The sequence below is a fragment of the Armigeres subalbatus genome, chromosome 1, assembly GCF_024139115.2.
Source record: "Armigeres subalbatus isolate Guangzhou_Male chromosome 1, GZ_Asu_2, whole genome shotgun sequence".
In the NCBI taxonomy this organism is placed as follows: domain Eukaryota; kingdom Metazoa; phylum Arthropoda; class Insecta; order Diptera; family Culicidae; genus Armigeres; species Armigeres subalbatus.
In genome coordinates, this window is record NC_085139.1 from 98177833 (window position 1) to 98195201 (window position 17369).

A 17369-nucleotide genomic window follows, 5' to 3' on the forward strand; every position below is an offset into this window, starting at 1 on the left:
CCGTACAGTAAAGATCTGGTTCGTTGTCGAGCGGCCGTCAATGAAGCCGGCTTGATAACTTCCCACGAACTTATTCACTAATGGTGACAGACTAGGAAAGATGATCTGGGATATCCCTTTGTAAGCGGCATTATGGTGATCGCTCGAAAGTTCTCACAGCTTGTCGCCTTTCTTGTAGATGGGTGTAGATTATGCATCGTTGGCCGTTGTCGTTCGATACGGTATGCAGACTATCCGGTCCGATGCCCGGTCTATACATTTTCTAACTTCCTACCTGAGCGTTCATGTCACCGATGACGATTTTGACGTCCCGCAGTGGGCATCCATCGTATGTCTGCTCTAGCTGTGCATAGAACGCTTCTTTCTCGTCGTCGGGTCTCCCTTCGTGTGGGCAGTGCACGTTGATGATGCTATAGTTGAAGAAACGGCCTTTAATCCTCAGCTTACACATCCTTGCGTTGATTGGCTGCCACCCAAGCACACGATGGCGTATCTTACCAAGCACTATGAAGCCGTTTCCCCAGCTCGGTGGGGGTGCCACAGCTTGGGTAGAAGGTAGCCGCTCGATGCCTGCTTTTCCAAACTTTCTCTCCGGTCCAGCAAATCTCCAGCAGCGCCACGACGTCGAAGTTGCGGGGATGTAATTCATCGTAGATCATCCTGTCCCAACTTGCGAAACCTAGCGAATTGCAGTTCCATGTTCCATACTTCCAATCGTGATCCTTTATTCGTCGCCTAGGTCTTTGTTGATTATATCGAGTTGTTTTTTCTGTTATATTGTTCGTAATGGTTGGTTTTTCAGGGGGCTTATTGGGTCTGCGCAATTCTCCTGTCTCGTGTGGAGGGCCGTCGTGTCAGGGCTTTTTAGCGTCCCATATAACACCAGGACTTGGGCTTGTGCGCTTTGAGCGGCACACGGTCGCTTTGGTGGGGCCTACTTACGGATACATGCAGCTTTTATAGCAATTTAACAGGGCCCACTGTCACACTCCACCATATTAGGCAATCCTCACAACTCGCAGATGGCCTGGGGAGGGATCTTCAAGCCCTTGGACATAGTCCCTGCTGCCCGCCTTTTTTAAAACTGGGTATTTTATAAATCTTCGAACTGGCACTTTCAAGTTTAATTATTCGGTAAATGAGACGGACCTTAATGTGTGTTCTCATTCGAATTCTGATAAACTTATTTCTCGAAGGACCATAGCCGGCCCTGTAAACATACAGTGAAACAATATTAAATTTCCAGTTCAGGCATCTCTAAATTGATAAGAGAATTATTTTGAGCTTTTTAGTGGAACCACCATCAAGTGGTGGAATTCAATGGGATTGTATAAACTCGTCTTATGACAGGTGATCTCTAAATTGTCAAAATCGGATGATAATTACAATATATTTATGTATTTTATTTCTCTCAAAATTAGCTTAACCCAGTTTATTTGGTCATGTACAGCATTTCACGAGCGCTAATGGCCGCCTCAATCGAACTCAGTTTTAGGACTGTGAGCCATTCCACTGATTCGTTGACCTTTTAGTTAAAATTCAAGACAAAATTTTCAAAACGATTTATCTGCTTTTGTAAACAAAGATTAAAACGACAATTTGACGAATCTGGTAGCTCTCCACGGAAACCAAACCATCAATAGATAGGTGAGGGTTTCCGCTACCTGTTGGGGTCGTACACTAATTACGTAAGCACTTTTGGGGGGAGGGGGGGTATGTCATTTTCTTATGCTCCATATAAATAAAAAATGATTTGTATGGGAAAAATCTTACAGGGGGGGAGGGAGGGTTCGAAAAACCCAGAAAAATTGCTTACGTAATTAGTGTACGGCCCCTTGGTGGTGTTGGTTTGCGTGGGAGAGCTATCAGATTCGTCAAATCGTCGTTTGAATCTTTGTTTACAAAAGCAGATAAGTCGTTTTGAAAATTTCATGATCCCCATTTTGGCCATTTTGATCGGAAGATAGTTGATTTGAGACGAATTATCTTCAAATTGAAAGTGTCTATTATGGCGTCGGTAGCGATCCCTACTACATCTGTCCATCGGCGGTGGTTGTAGCAGAAAAAATATTTGCCGCGCTATCGTCTGTAACCATTCAGCAGTATAAAGAGAAATCTTTTCGCAAATTCAAGCATCAAATTCAAACACGGCAAATCAAACCCTTCTCTTTGTATAGTAATGGTCCTGACAAATGACCGATTTTTAAATTTGTACGCCTTTGCAATTACCTACTAACAGCATGCGAGTAATGGTTTCACTTGAGCGATGTTCTTACTGACGACGAGTTTCTGCAGCAACCGATGGCCGCCATTGTTGCATGAATTTTTACTTTGTTGGACATTTTGGTAAAACAAATTCTTTTCTGTGTATAATGTAATAAAATATCAAAGGACCGATTATTTTTCATTATACCACGACCGCCATTCGATGATTCATTGCTACGGACGCCGTGCCGGCTGGTTCACGCTCCGTGAAATGTCTACCGTAAATGACGCACCACAGACACCACCGAACGCCATCGTTACCGAGCCGTTGTTACTAGGACCGCTTCCAGACTGTCCACGCTCCAGCGGAACGGTCCGCTCGTCGTGAAACCTCGAACGAAGAAACGACTCTTCTTATACACAGGAAAACGAAGCGGTGGGCCAAAAGGTGCACTGAGGATACTGGCCGTAAGATTTTCATACGACCGAACTTATGAGTATGTTTCATACGAATTGAACTATGAAAATCGTAGGATCTTTTTTCGATCAATTCTAACTCTTTATTGGGTATCCAACGAGACAGTTTCTCGAAGCGTCGGTGGGCGTGTGGTGTGAACGCACGCCTCCTAACCACGACGTCCATGGTTCGAAACCAGGTTACACTTTTTTTGAACAAGCTGAAAATATTTCATAAGATTGTCGTATGAAATGCATTCCATTAGAGAATCGTATGAAAATCAATACATTTTCTTGTGGCGAAATTTCAAAAGAGAAACGTATGATGTTCTTACGATCAGTATCCTCAGTGTAGCATACCTTACACCAATCTGATGTCCGTGTTTGGGATGCATGAACGGAATTAGTTGGTTCTGATTTTTTTTTACCAGGCGTGAAAGAACTAATATTTTCAATAGTTGATAATAAATAGTTTGATTAATAATAAATAGTTTTAATACAATTAGCAAATTGGTGGAAAGTTTACGAATTGATTGATGTATAAATCTTTAAAATGCATCGAAAGACAAAGGCGCTATTGACGTTTAAAATTTTACATAATTTCGTGACGGTTACCAATTTCGAAATTTTCATTTTGCACCCTGTATCCGAGGCTTCCCCTTAGACGTAGTTTACGTCAAAAATATTGGGTGTATTCTTTTTGATGATTACAACTAGTCTGCACTCGTTTGGGACCAAGACATGACACGAAATCGTCTGCACATTAACCGAACAGAGTTGCACATATCGAGTCAATGCGCTGCACTTCTTGATGGTTTTAGTCTCAATGGTCTGCATCAAATCAATGGAATTGTGAATAGAAATGGAAAAACTCTCGATCTCACACTAATCAGTGATTCTTTATTGCATCAATGTGAACTACTCGAATGTATTGAAAAAACATAAAACAAATTTCAACGGATTGAACGAAGCACTTCTCCCAAGTTAATGGGACTTTTTGGAAGCAATTCCCAACGTGGATGATGCCGTTAGTCTTTTCACATAACTGATTACTAGCACATTGGCGAACTATGTTCCAGCCCATAGGCCCACTCGCAAGCCTCCCTGGTGTAATGCTCAGTTAAGGAAACATAAACGCATTAGGTCGAATTTTTTACGGAAGTATTGCAGAACTCGATGTCCATATGCCAAGCAACAATTCAACCATGCGAGCAACAACTACCGGATTTACGTTTTTTTTATTGCGAGTTTAAAGAGGTTTTCAGCCTAAGACTGGTTCACCTTTCTACAATAAGTTGTTATACTAAAGGTACACTTTAAGGACTCAAGAAAATCTTCGGGAACAATTCGGAAAATCCTAAACAATTCTGGACGTTTGTCAATTCCAAACGCAAAGAAAATGGCTTACCGGTTCAAATGTTTCTTGGAAACGATAATGCTAGCACGTCTGCCGAAAAATGTGAGCTGTTCGCAGTACATTCCAAACGTGCTTTCACAATTTTATCACATCAATGACGAAGTGTAAGAAGCTTGCAGCGATGTATGTACCTTATAACAAATGCGTGCTGAAGAATATACTTATCGATCATTAGCAGATTGAGATGGCCATTGATAAATTGATGTTTTCGACTGCCACTGGCCCTGACGGAATTTAATCATGCAGTCTGAAAAATGTGCAAGTAACCTGGTCCGTCCTTTTAGCAATTTTGTTCAATAATTCCCTACGACAGCGCACATTCCCATCTGATTGGAAAATTTATGTTATGTTCAAAAAGGGGGACAAACAAAATTTAGAGCTAAAGTCTTTGAGATCATTATCTACGAGCTACTATTTGCATGCTGCAAAAACTATATCTCCACGGATCAACATGGTTTCTACCCCAAGAGATCAGTGTCCACAAACATCATGCAATTTTTTTCTCTTTTTGTATACAAAATATTGATGCAGGTTCTCAAATCGATGCTATATATACTGATCTCAAATCAGCATTTGACCGAGTAGATTACCAGATATTACTTGCAAAACTGGAGAAGCTGGAAATTTCTAATCTCGTTGACTGACATTTCACCGGAAATTACGGCCAATTCTACATAGCTATACCATCTTGAATCAGCATCTTGAGCGCACTGATCATATTCGTGACCTGACCTCGATCCAACTTTGTCATACCGACTGCCACTGCACTATGAATGCATTATATCCAAGGCCAACAGGAGCTGGGAGCTAGCGAATTTCGTATTCCTCTATGTCTCCGATCATTATACTGTGCTCTCTATTGGAAACGTGCTGCGTTATATGGTGTCCAAGAAAGTTTGTCAGACAAGCACTTCGGAATCTTCCTTGGCGTGATCCGCAGAATCTACCGCCCTACGAAGATCGTTGCAGGCTACTGGGGCTGCAGATATTAGAAGAAAGAAAATATATTAGCCAAGCGGTCTTCTCTGGAAAACTGCTGCTGGGTGATATAGACTGCGCTGAAGTATTGGGACATTTGAACATCTACGCACAGTTCCTGAGAAAATCATCGGCCTCATCGAGGCACAGTACGAGGCCTTTTCGTGTAGAGTGCTGCACAATGGGGTCTTGTTCGACCCTATCCGGGTCGTAGCTGGTGTGAGGCAAGGATGTATTCTATCACCGTTACTGTTCCTCATCGTAATCGACGAGATTCTGGTAGATGCGATTGGCCGTGAACCAAACCGCGGGCTGTTATGGCAGCCTATAACCATGGAGCACCTAAACGACTTCGAATTGGCTGATGACGTTGCACTCCTCGCGCAACGGCGCTCTGATATGCAGAGTAAGCTCAACGACCTTGCCGAGCGCTCCTCTTTGGCAGGTTTAGTCATCAACGTCAATAAAACAAAATCGTTGGATGTAAACACGGTGACTCCTTCCAGTTTCACAGTAGCCGGGCAACCAGCGGAGAATGTTGAAAGCTCCCAATATCTTGGTAGCAAAATGGCGTCAGACGGCGGTACCAAGATCGACATAGGCGCACTGATCAAGAAAGCAAGGGCTGCCTTTGTGAGTATAAGAAATATCTGGAAAAACAGGCAGATAAGTGAACACACCAAAATACGAATTTTCAACTCTAACGTGAAATCTGTGCTGTTATACGCTAGCTAAACATGGTGTGTATCAGTGGAGAACACTCAACGGCTGCAGGTGTTCATTAACAGATGTCTGCGGTATATAATTCGGGCCAGGTGGCCTCACAACTGGATCTCAAACAACGAGCTCCATTGTCGTTGTCACCAGAGGCCGATAGCAACAGAAATTCGGGATCGGAAATGTGGCTGGGTCGGCCACACTCTAAGTAGGGGCGAAAACGAAATCTGTAAACAAGCATTAGACTGGAACCCAGCGGGACATCGCTGCAGAGGCAGACCCAGAGGCTCATGGCGGCGAAGCCTCAATAAAGAAATAAAAGAAGTCGACCGAAATCTAACCTGGCAACAGGTTAAAGCGATAGCCGGGCAACGCTCAGGATGAAGATCTTTCAAGGCCGTCCTTTGCACCACCGGAGGTGTACAGGATCCATAAGTAAGTAAGTAATCCATAACTTTGGTTATATGATCCTTAATTCTGGCCATTTGATCCATAACTTTGTTCAAATGATCTATAGTTTTGGTGATATGATAAATTACACGAAAGTAGAATGCACAAATATTTTCTACTGCGTGGTCCCTTGGACAGCCCTTAGATAAAAAACTGGCCAATGTGGTTGGAAATCTATACGAAGTGCACTATGTCTAAGATTGAGAGTATTTCACATCATGTACTTACCTGGCGTAACTACCGTACAGTCGTTTCCTCAGACTTCATACCGCCCGGGACACGTCGAATTCATAATCCAGTCTGGAATAAAACAATCAACAGAAACGAAGGTCCCATTAGAATATTTGCACCTTCAAATAGACGTACATATGTATGAGAAATGGTCGTTCCTTGTCCTTCAAAGTCGCCATAAGTAAGCCATCAATGGTTTAATTGTCCCTGTCATGATCCCTGAATGATTAAAATGGAAAACAGTTAATTGTAAAATAATTGTGCTTTTCATCACCACACATTAACCCGAATGGCATAAATCGCTCACTCGCATTTACGCTGGACACCGAGGGGACACTCCCAACTCGAAGCGAGCTGGTTGGCGACCTTTGCACAACACGATTGTCGCAAATTATCCAGCTGGTATAACAACTTGATCTATTAGTTAGACCGGGCCGATACGGATGCAACTTTCGCTCATCCCAGTGCAAGCGTCCTCAAAGCTTGCCTGTCTCGGTTGACTCATCCGTCAAAGCCTGGACGATCATGCTGCGATGCTGATGGACGATTGAAAGATCAGCTCGGCAAAGTGACCGACCGCCGCGCCAGCGGTAACGACCATCAGTCAGACGCTGATAGCGTACAAGCGAGAAGGAAGTGCCGCCTTATGAATGCATAATTAATCATAGCCCTTGGGGATAGTGCTGCTTGATTGAAAGGGCGGACCTGGGCGGTGCTAAGGTCTGTCACTGCGGGGTAGTTTTAATCGTGTGTAATGACATTGTAGGTACCTAATGAGGCACACACAAACCTTTGGGGGAAAGTTATGGACAAACTGCGCTGTATTTGCTCAAGCCTGGATACTGGTTCCAAGTGACCATCAGTTTGAAATGCATATTTAAGCAAATATAAGGCCCTTGAAAACCTCATATTTTATTAACCATTGATGTTGAAGCTTTCAAGCACCCATTTATGATCGTAATGAAGTTATAAGCTATAATAGTTGAGCATTTTTAAACATATATTGAACTATTATGGTTGATAAGTAGTTTCTTTAGACCTCAATTTTGTCTTACATATGCATGCATGCAAATAAGCAGACCCCCATAAATTGCTGAGTTTTCTTAATCTGAGATCAATAGGAAGGTTACAAAGCTCAGTGAGCTCGATTCACTTAATACTGGAAACCGTTTTATTGTATAGATCAAATAGTTCTTTGTTCAATCCAAATTGGTCGACCGTGTGACCTTTGACCTAAACTAACGGTACGGCGTTCACCTTGTCTAGGTATCCATTTTCCTTTGGTAATCAACCAGACAAAATTAGGTTATGCGGCCCGTCGAACGGGAAACCGATCAATCTAACCCACTGTCAATCAATTCGACCGCCTAACGCAGCTGAGAGATTGGGTGCACGAAACGTATACCGGCCTACCTAATTTCGCATCGTCATCTTCATCATCATTGTGAGTCGAACATCCATCATTATGGTTTCATACGGCAGCCACCTTGTGCCCATGGCGTTCTCGTTGGAGGTGGGAGTGCGAAATTAGAAAATCTGAAAATTACTTCTTGACCTCCACGTGCAGAGACCCCCAGGTTAACGCAATTTCCTTTCAAACAATTGCTCGATCTGCGCATAGCCTTGTCGTGGTTTCCCTCTGCGTTCCGTGTGTCGGTGAATTCGGACTACCAATCAGTAGCGAAATTATTACGCAGCGCTTTTTGCTTATTCGAGAAACGATCAGTGCGTTGTAGTCTAATAATAACCCTGTTGGATACATTTCTACAAAATCGCTGGACTGTGGGCTTTTATTTCTTCAAAGTACGTATTGAAAAACGTGATTTTTAAAAGCAAAAATAATGATATATGGAGAATTAGATTCCGTAGAATGCCACGTTGCTGTCACCCTAGTCTTTGGTTGACATTTTAGTCGCCCTTTTTTAAATAGAAATTTTAAGAAATACCAATTTATTTCTGATTTATTTTCAGTTGTAGTTCTGAAGAACTTCCCTTGGTTATTCCTTATGGAAATGTTCCGTATGAGGATGAAATTTCAAAGAATTTTCTGAAGAAACTCGTTAGAATTTCCCGAAACACATGTTTAAGAAATTTGAAGATTTTTTCCTAGGAAATTCAAGAGAACTTCGGTTCGTAATGTCTAACAATGTTTATAACAGCTGAATTGTCCGCAAAGCTTCAAAAAGTGATAATTATGTCTAACTTCACGAATTACACGCAAAAAAGCGTTCCTGAATAGCAAAAATACACCGTGATTTTATTGTTTGTATCAGTCAAGCATTTACTGGTCGTGAAATAACTGTCTTTCAGGACAACCGTCGCATACCAGATGCAGATAACCGATTGTTCGTACGAAGTGCTTGTTTACAAGTTCAGTGTCATTGTCTCGATCCTACAGACCTCCAGGCCAAAGTTCTTGTGAATCAAAAAGAAATTGTGGTATTCGACGAAACCAGTAACTATCTGAGACAAACGAGGATCTATTCCCCCATGTAGTCTGACGTCATCGATGATAGTACTAGAGATGGGCGTTCAGCTCTAGAATCGTTAAAAATTAAAATGATCCAGATCTTTGAAGTGAGCGAATGATTCGTAGTTCACTTTTTGAAAGATCCGGTTCACCAGATCAGCAAATTATCTTACGAGAGAAAGATAAACTTACAGTCTGTACAGTTCAAAAGCTCCTGAATGACAACCGTTTCCATTTGGTAATCTCTCCTTACGATTTGTTCCGAATACCTGATCCGTATGAAAGATGCGGATCATTAGACTAAATGACCCAAATATGATACGTTTAAAGAACTGATCCGTTTTGCCCATCTCTAGATAGTACCATGGTAATTGAGCCGCTTCAAAATAGGGTTCGGCATATCTTCAACGGATGCCCCTCCTCGATAGTCTTTCTTACATGGAAACAAATGAGGTACCCATAATGGCCATAATCATGAATATATTAAAAATCATGAAATCATGAATTTGATTCATGTTGTTCATGGTGCTGTGCAATGAGTTTCAGTCGACAAAATGCATAACCGATTATACTTCGAACATTTCGTTCCACGGTTGTGAAGTAGCACGCCGGACTCTTACTCAGCAAACTTGTGTTCAAACCCCATTATGGACTTTTTGATCCTTGATTTATCAATCTCAGGAATTAAATCGAAACGCATTGTATGTGTTACGCGAAAGTAATTCATGGAATCATGAATTAAATTGCATTTTGGTGCATTTTCATAGCACGATGTATTCTTTAACCGTACGATCCGTCCGCGCCTTCCGAAAGGATTAGCGGATGGTTTAAGCGCCACTCCAAATGGAGACCACCCACCTGTTCTAGGGTTGCCCGACCTAAGATCTTTCAGGGGAAAGGGTTATTATTTTACAATAATGGAAGGAAAGCGGGATTCCGAAGAAAATTACTCCCCCTTAAAAACACGCTCGATCATTAAAAAGAGCAAAAACAATCTAGTTGAAGGCAGAATATTCGCTTACAGTCGTTATCATCATCGGTTGGCTATAAACAGCTCACCCCGATCAGATCTGAAAAATAGAGAGTGTCCGTTGGTTGGATTCAGGGCCAATCTACCAAACTACTGAAGATCGACCCCGAATGACATGAAAACCTCCTCTACATAACCTTTTCTCGTTTCCTTTTGCCAATCAAGTTGATTTGTCTGTGGTACCCTATCGCTTTTATTAGAACTCGGCAATAACACAATGCTTTTAAATTTAAATTCATTGACATCGATTTATTTCGTGGGCCTACATTCTCTCTCTCTCTCTCTCTCTCTCTCTCTCTCTCTCTCTCTCTCTCTCTCTCTTTTTTAAATTGTCAAACGCTGGCCATTTTGATGGACCTGTATGGCCACCGGAGTTTCTTCAGAAGATTCGGAACTTATCATATACGAGCACGGTTTTTATAAAGCTTTCCATTATCGAAAGTTGAGTAACAAATTATTGTGGTGACTCATTTTGATGGCTACCGGAGCTCCCCAGAAGATCAGGAACGTCTGTGAAAGTGTCAATTCATCAAACGTATGGTTGAGTCAATTTGACGATATTGTGCCTATTGGGGTACCTTTGAAGTTGGCATGAAAACTGTTTTTACACCATTGGTAATATATAAATTTGAAGTATGATATATTTGCAATTTTTTCTTATTTGTTATTGAATCATTTCAAACTCAATACATCTTCAAAGATAACATAATCAACTATCAATTCATCATACATTGTATCACAAATTCATGAAATGTTCACCCTTGGCTTATGGAGTTGAATTTGAGCTTATTTCGAAATTTACTCATTTCGTGGTGTTTTCATGTGGTCAGAAAACAATTTACCCATCATTACCCAGCGCTGAAAATCACATGGCTACTAGATTACATTATATATTTTCAAACTGAACCAAATTTAGGGCCCGTCAGAATACCAGGTTTTTTCGAGGCATTTGAAAATAACATAAAATACCGTGGGCATCGAAATCCGTACACTTAAGCACCTTAGTATATGAAAAAGTCATTAGAAAATAGGAATCGAATGTAAATAAAACGTTTTTCATTGACCTAGGAGCATGAAGGTTTCTACTTTTGAAGTATTTCACATTTACTCATTAAAAATTACGAAAAACATAATAAAATAATGAATAAAATCAACTACTCCTGACTCGAAATCCGTCCACCGTGGACGGATTTCGAATCAAAGGATCAAAGTCCGTACAGCTATTTTTTAACTAAATATTTTAATTCAAACAGTCTGATTGACTAAACTAGCACTGTAAATAGTTCGATACGCACCTTGAGAAGCGATCCCTTCGATTTGTATTCCGCTTATCTTATGTAATGATTCGCAATTAGCAAAGAAACACAATTACTTTTGGTGCAATAATGCTCTACCCGAAAACAAAATGGCGGCCAAAACTCCGCGTTTGGTGGGTGGCGATTTGTTTTTGATTTTTGTTGTTTTAATTTCAAAGCCTTCTTTCCATTTCAATGCCCTAAAAGCTTACTGCCAAGTATCTGAACAGGACAAGATAAATTATTTCTACATTAATTACCTTTAACCCCCTTTAATTTATTGATATCTCATGAGGTGGACGGATTTCGGTGCTGTACGGATTTCGGTCCCGCACGGTACATGAAAATGTATGTATCTGTACTGAATACTACAATCACAACAATCGTTATGAATGTAGTTGAAAACGATAAAATTTCATCACAGCAAGTATGATAAACCCAGTTATTCTCATTTCAAACCATATTTGTACTTCTGACCGTCTTTTTTTTAATCCGTCCCACTGTGCCGCGGTTAGCTCTTTTTTTGCAAATTGAATATCTTTCGGATGCTTGATTTGTCCAATCTCCACATGTGCTTTACTGTTGTATATCCACAGTCAAGTGAGTGCACGTTGTTTATTAAACGAGAGGATCGCACTATATGCCCCCAACAACGGGCTGGGCGGATTGTATAGAGTGCGAATCAATCACACAAATGGTTATGGTGACCCCGTGTGATAGACCTGAGCTGCCACCGGAGGTCCTCCAGTAGATCCGTAAAAGAGGTCAATTCATGAAACTCATCATAAAAGAGCACAGTTCCTTCCTAGCTCTTCATTGTCGTACTCTGAATAATAAAATATCTCATAAAGTGGTCAATTTTTGAACAGTCAGCGGTGTCAGAAGATACGGAGCATCCACAAAAGTTATCAATTAAAAAAAAATCATCCAATCTTTCTATTATCGAACTCTGAGCTGGACACGAAGGAATGTCGTCCAGACCTTCAACTATTCATCTTCATGAAGCAACTTCGGTCCGAATTTTGACAAACATCGCATGAATATTCAAAACATAGAATGACATAGTCAGACGGCTACTCCACCAACTCATTCATTCGACTGTCACTGAGTGTGTTGACTATGTGCAGAAAAAAACATAATTAGCATTGTTTATGTTGATATTTACCGGTGAAAGTGCCTCGCGGATTAAAATCGGATTCAGTTCTATGTGATAAATTACTTTACACATTTGAAACGTGTTCAGATTTCAGATAATTTATCAATTTGTAGAATGTGCATAAATATTCAATGACTAATATTCAACCGAATATTGACGGTCCAGAGACGACTATGAATGTGTCTGGAAGTGAACTGACAAGTGAAGAAAGGTGGACTTCACCAAAAAATTTCGATTATTTTACACTCTGGTCGTGACCCGTTCTTATTTACCAAAGTGACTATCGGAGGTACGGAAGATACGAAGATCCGGAACATCGGTTAAAGTGGTTAATTGATGTAACACATACTAGAAGAGCCTATTTTTTAAAATTTCCTTGTCGTACTCTGAGCATGAAATTATTGGCGTGACCTATTCTCACGGATGTGAGTAGCAACCAAAAGCCCTCCGGAAGATCCGGATCACATGTAAAAGTGATCAATTATTAAAACTCACCTTAGAAGAACACGCCATAGAAGAAGTAGATGAAAAACAAGATTCTTTGAAAAAAAAATTCCTACTGTTAGTAACAAACGATCTTAACCAATTCTCATGGATTGGCCACTGTAGGTCTTCGAGTAGATTCAGATCATCCGTAAAATTGTTCAATTCATGAAACTTTTCATAGTCTTCCTATTATCGTATTGATCGTCGTAACCCATTCTCAGGAACGTGTGTAGTCACCAATGAAGCTCCGCAAGATCAACAAATCTGTAATTATAGTCAATTCATAAAAATTATGACACTATTTTTTTTTTAAGGAAAATCACATCAACCCAGAAAATATTTTCAAGTATGGCAAAATTTGCTTCCATGAGTTGATATTCAGTCATAAATCATCGACTCATGAAAGTTTGACTTAAAATAAAAATTTACTTTGGTTGAATCTTTTGACAACTTTTGGTCAAAAATTTCTTGCTTGGAGGAACTCCGGTGGCCACTCAGGTCCATCACAATGGGTCACCATATTCATTTGTTACTCAGTGTTCGATAATCAAAAGTTTTGGAAAAAACGCACCCTTTATGATAAGTTTCATAAAATGGCCATTTTATGGACGTTCCGGATCTTCTGGAGGAACACCGGTGGCCACTAAGGTTCATCAAAATGGGTCACCAAAATCATTTGTAACTCGTAGTTCGATAATAAAACCTTTGGAAAAAACCGCGCTCTTCTATGATAAGTTTCATAAATTAATCATTTTTACGGACGTTTCGAATCTTCTGGAGCACCTCCGGTGGCTACCCAGGTCCACCAAAATAGATCCCCACAAGCATTTGTTACTCAGTACTATAACGAAGAGCCTTCGAAAAAAACCGCGCTCTTCTATGATGTGTTTCATAAATTGACCACTTTTACGGACGTTCCGGATCTTCTGGAGGACCTTCGGTGGCCACCCCGGTGCTTCAAAATGGGTCACCACAATCATTTGTTACTCGTAGCTCGATAATGAAAAGCTTTGGAAAAACCGCGCTCTTCTATGATAAGTTTCATGAAATGACCATTTTTACGGACGTTCCAGATCTTCCGGAGGACCTCCGGTGGCCACCCAGGTCCACTAAAATGGGTGACTATAATCATTTGTTACTCAGCGTTCGATAACGAAAAGCTTTGGAAAAAAACCGCGCTCTTCTAGGATGAGTTCTATGAATTGACCATTTTTACGGATGTTCCGGATCTTCTGGAGGAACTTCGGTGGCCACTCAGGTCTATCACAATGAGTCACCATAATCATTTGTTCCTCAGCGTTCGATGATGAAAAGCTTTGGAAAAAACCGCACCCTTTTATGATAAGTTTCAAAAATTGACCACTTTTACGGACGTTCCGGATCTTCTGGAGGACCTTCGGTGGCCACACAGGTCCATCAAAATGGGTCACCACAATCATTTGTTACTCGTAGTTCGATAATGAAAACTTTGGAAAAAGCCGCGCTCTTCTATAATAAGTTTCATGAAATGACCATTTTTACGGACGTTCCAGATCTTCCGGAGGACCTCCGGTGGCCACCCAGGTCCACCAAAATGGGTGACTATAATCATTTGTTACTCGGCGTTCGATATTAAAAAGGTTTGGAAAAGAACGCACTCTTCTAAGATAAGTTCCATGAATTGATCATCTCTACGGATGTTCCGGGTCTTCGGAGGGACACCGGACGATAAAATAACCAGGGATTGTGTTGATCCATGGAAATGGACAATGGCTACATTGTTTTTGGATTATTGCTGAGCAAATTTATAAGCATGTCCAAAATCACGCCGCGAAAGGCAAGAGTTCACGCCAAAAGTTGGCTGAAGAAGCTATGTTCCTTCAAAATCGATTCCGGGAACCAGAATGGCCAAATTGCAAAATCTGTCCGTAACGACATCCGCGGATTCGATACCTTCAATTTGGTTCCAAAAATTGAAAATCGGTTCGAAAATGAACTTTTGGGAGCGAATTCAAGTTGGGGTCATTTTGACCCGCTAATGCACAATGTGTCACTTTTTTGTTGTGGCGTTCCTAGAGGTCGCTGAAAGCTGGTTACCACCCAAAAATTTTCGTTTCCAAAAGTTAGGAAAAGTCAGCAAATTTCAACGCCCTATCTCATTTGATTACAAAGCTACAACGTTTTTAAATCATCTCTGGGCCAAAATAGACCCCCAATGCACTAGGAAGGTTGTGCGGTGTGGGCATTCACATTCTGTGATCGGCTAACATAGAAAGAGCCTCTCACGGGCACGCATCATCAACCAAAATTGCGAGCAGGCAAATCAAAAAAAATTTCTTCGCCACGCGCGCTTGGGCAGTTTAATTTGCATACAAGCGTTTACTTACGGACCATATAGGGGAGAATGGTCCAAAATGCACCCCTGGGGCAAAATGGCCTCACTCATAAAATCATTCATATAATCTGTTGTAGTACATTTATGAACGAATATTACCATTACAAATCATAATTAGTTATCCATCATTGAGATGCATTGGAAAAAATAGCAAAATCCCTTCTTATTTACTCAAATTTAACGATTTGCTATTTTTCCACTACATCCGTAAGATTGTAGTTCAATCCATTAAGAAAAAAACAAACAACCATGCGTTCACCATCATTCTACATGCAATTGAGTCATTTTAGACCACCATTCGGGCGTTTTGCCCCAGGCCTGTTTTTAAAACATTTTTTAAATGCGTTAGAAAGCCATGAAAACCTTATTGTTTTGAATAGGAGATCATTGTGAAATGTAGCTGGGTTTGTAAATTTTGCACCTACACGTTGAAATGGTTGGATATTTTTGTTTATATGGGCGAAAACATCGAAAAAGCTTAAGGATGCATTTTGGACCGTTCTCCCCTATCATCTTTGTCGACGTTGTGCTCCACGACGGGGCGCTGCTGTTGGTTGCTTGCCGGACGATGCTGTTGACCGGTCGACGAACGGTGCGGTGCCGCATGCGGCCTGGTGAGTGGACGACACCGTCGCACGTGCTCTACAGACGGAGATGGCGACGCTTGCCATGTGCTTGCTTGACGATGGAGAGGGTGACGCTTACCCACGGCTCATCTAAACGATGCCGGTCTCTTACACCGTGGTGCGCGCTCTGTTGCGGTTCCTTTTTCTACTACGCTACGGTAGTCTTCATGCGCCGAAGGCGCCTCACCAACAATAAGTGGACTTTACTTTGCTGCTGCTGCTGCGCTCTCGGTCGTCACCGACAGCGGGAAAACGGTTACTGTTGCTGACTTTTGCCTTCGCCATGCCTGGGCGCGAAATTGACGGTCGCGGCCGGCCCCTTCCGGCAAAGTGGACCGCCGGGAACTTTGAAGCTGCAGAGTGGGGTCAGGAGTTGTCGCTGACTGATATTGGTGAGGTGTCGGGCTTTCGGCACACTTGCCACGAATCTAGCATAAAACGTGTTTTCCACGATATTACCACATATCAAAAAGCACATTAAAAAGCACGTGATTTACCTGTTCAATTATCCACACTCGCACACCCTTTTTTATTCGCACGTTGTTCTAGCTAAACTAGGAACTAGTTTCCAACTATCTTGCTATCACTAGGAGAGAGTTTGAACTTGAATTAGTAATTTCAAAAAGGCTACCATGTCACTTTACTACCTTGGAAATCACCTCACGACGCGAACTAAAATGGACTACTCCTGCCTCTTCCACAATCCAGATCAAAGTGATCGAGTCATAGTCAAGAATCCTCAGATCAAATGCAAGATTGGCTTAATTCTTGGCCTTCGGTTTTGACCTCACGAAGTCCCTAGATCGCATTTCCCCTCCTAACTATCGAAGTGCAGGAAGCAATTAATCCATTCGGATCGCAGCCTACTTTGCCTGCCGATCTTTCCCGAAAATTATTAAAGAGGCTTTGTTGGGATTTTCCCAAGGGGGGTGGTCACTACACTACCCGACCCGTGACGTAATCACACGCGCTCGCCACATGGTAGGCACTTTGATCTAGAACGTTCTGAGTGGTGTGCGAGCGTGAGAGAATAAAAGAGCTTTTGAAACGCGGTGTACTGGAATAGAATTATTGTTACGTACGCCCATGGCGTAGTTGCGCACCTCACGATCCAACCCTGCTGACTAATACATACCAACACGAATAGGTACAGTATAACCCTTCCATCGAGAGAGTTGGCTGAACTTCTGGCAAAAAAACAAACACTGTGAGTCGATAATACTGTATACCGTGCACAGCAGGCAAACCCCCTTGTTATTTAAATATCTACGATTATAGTTAAAAGTTATAGTGTGTATTATACTAGGTAACAGTTTATATCTAAAAAGTGATGTTTGAAATTATTGAACTATTGATCTTTCCTATATTAGTGTTGGCTTACATCTATTGAATTATTCTAACCTAAACGCTACGCTATACTATACATACCTACATGCAAAGGTAATCATTCACTTATCTAAAATATGTACAAGAAACTT

At 41.3% G+C, this 17369-nt stretch overlaps 1 protein-coding gene across 3 annotated transcripts in view; it reads right to left on the bottom strand.

Annotated features, from left to right (window-relative positions):
- Positions 1-17369, bottom strand: part of LOC134203508 (leucine zipper putative tumor suppressor 2 homolog) — a 286600-nt gene that overhangs the window by 33942 nt on the left and 235289 nt on the right. For all 3 annotated transcript variants that reach the window (XM_062678376.1, XM_062678382.1, XM_062678370.1), the window contains exon 4: positions 6452-6523. The gene's annotated coding sequence lies outside the window, so the exon portion shown is untranslated. The remainder of the gene's footprint in view (positions 1-6451; positions 6524-17369) is intronic.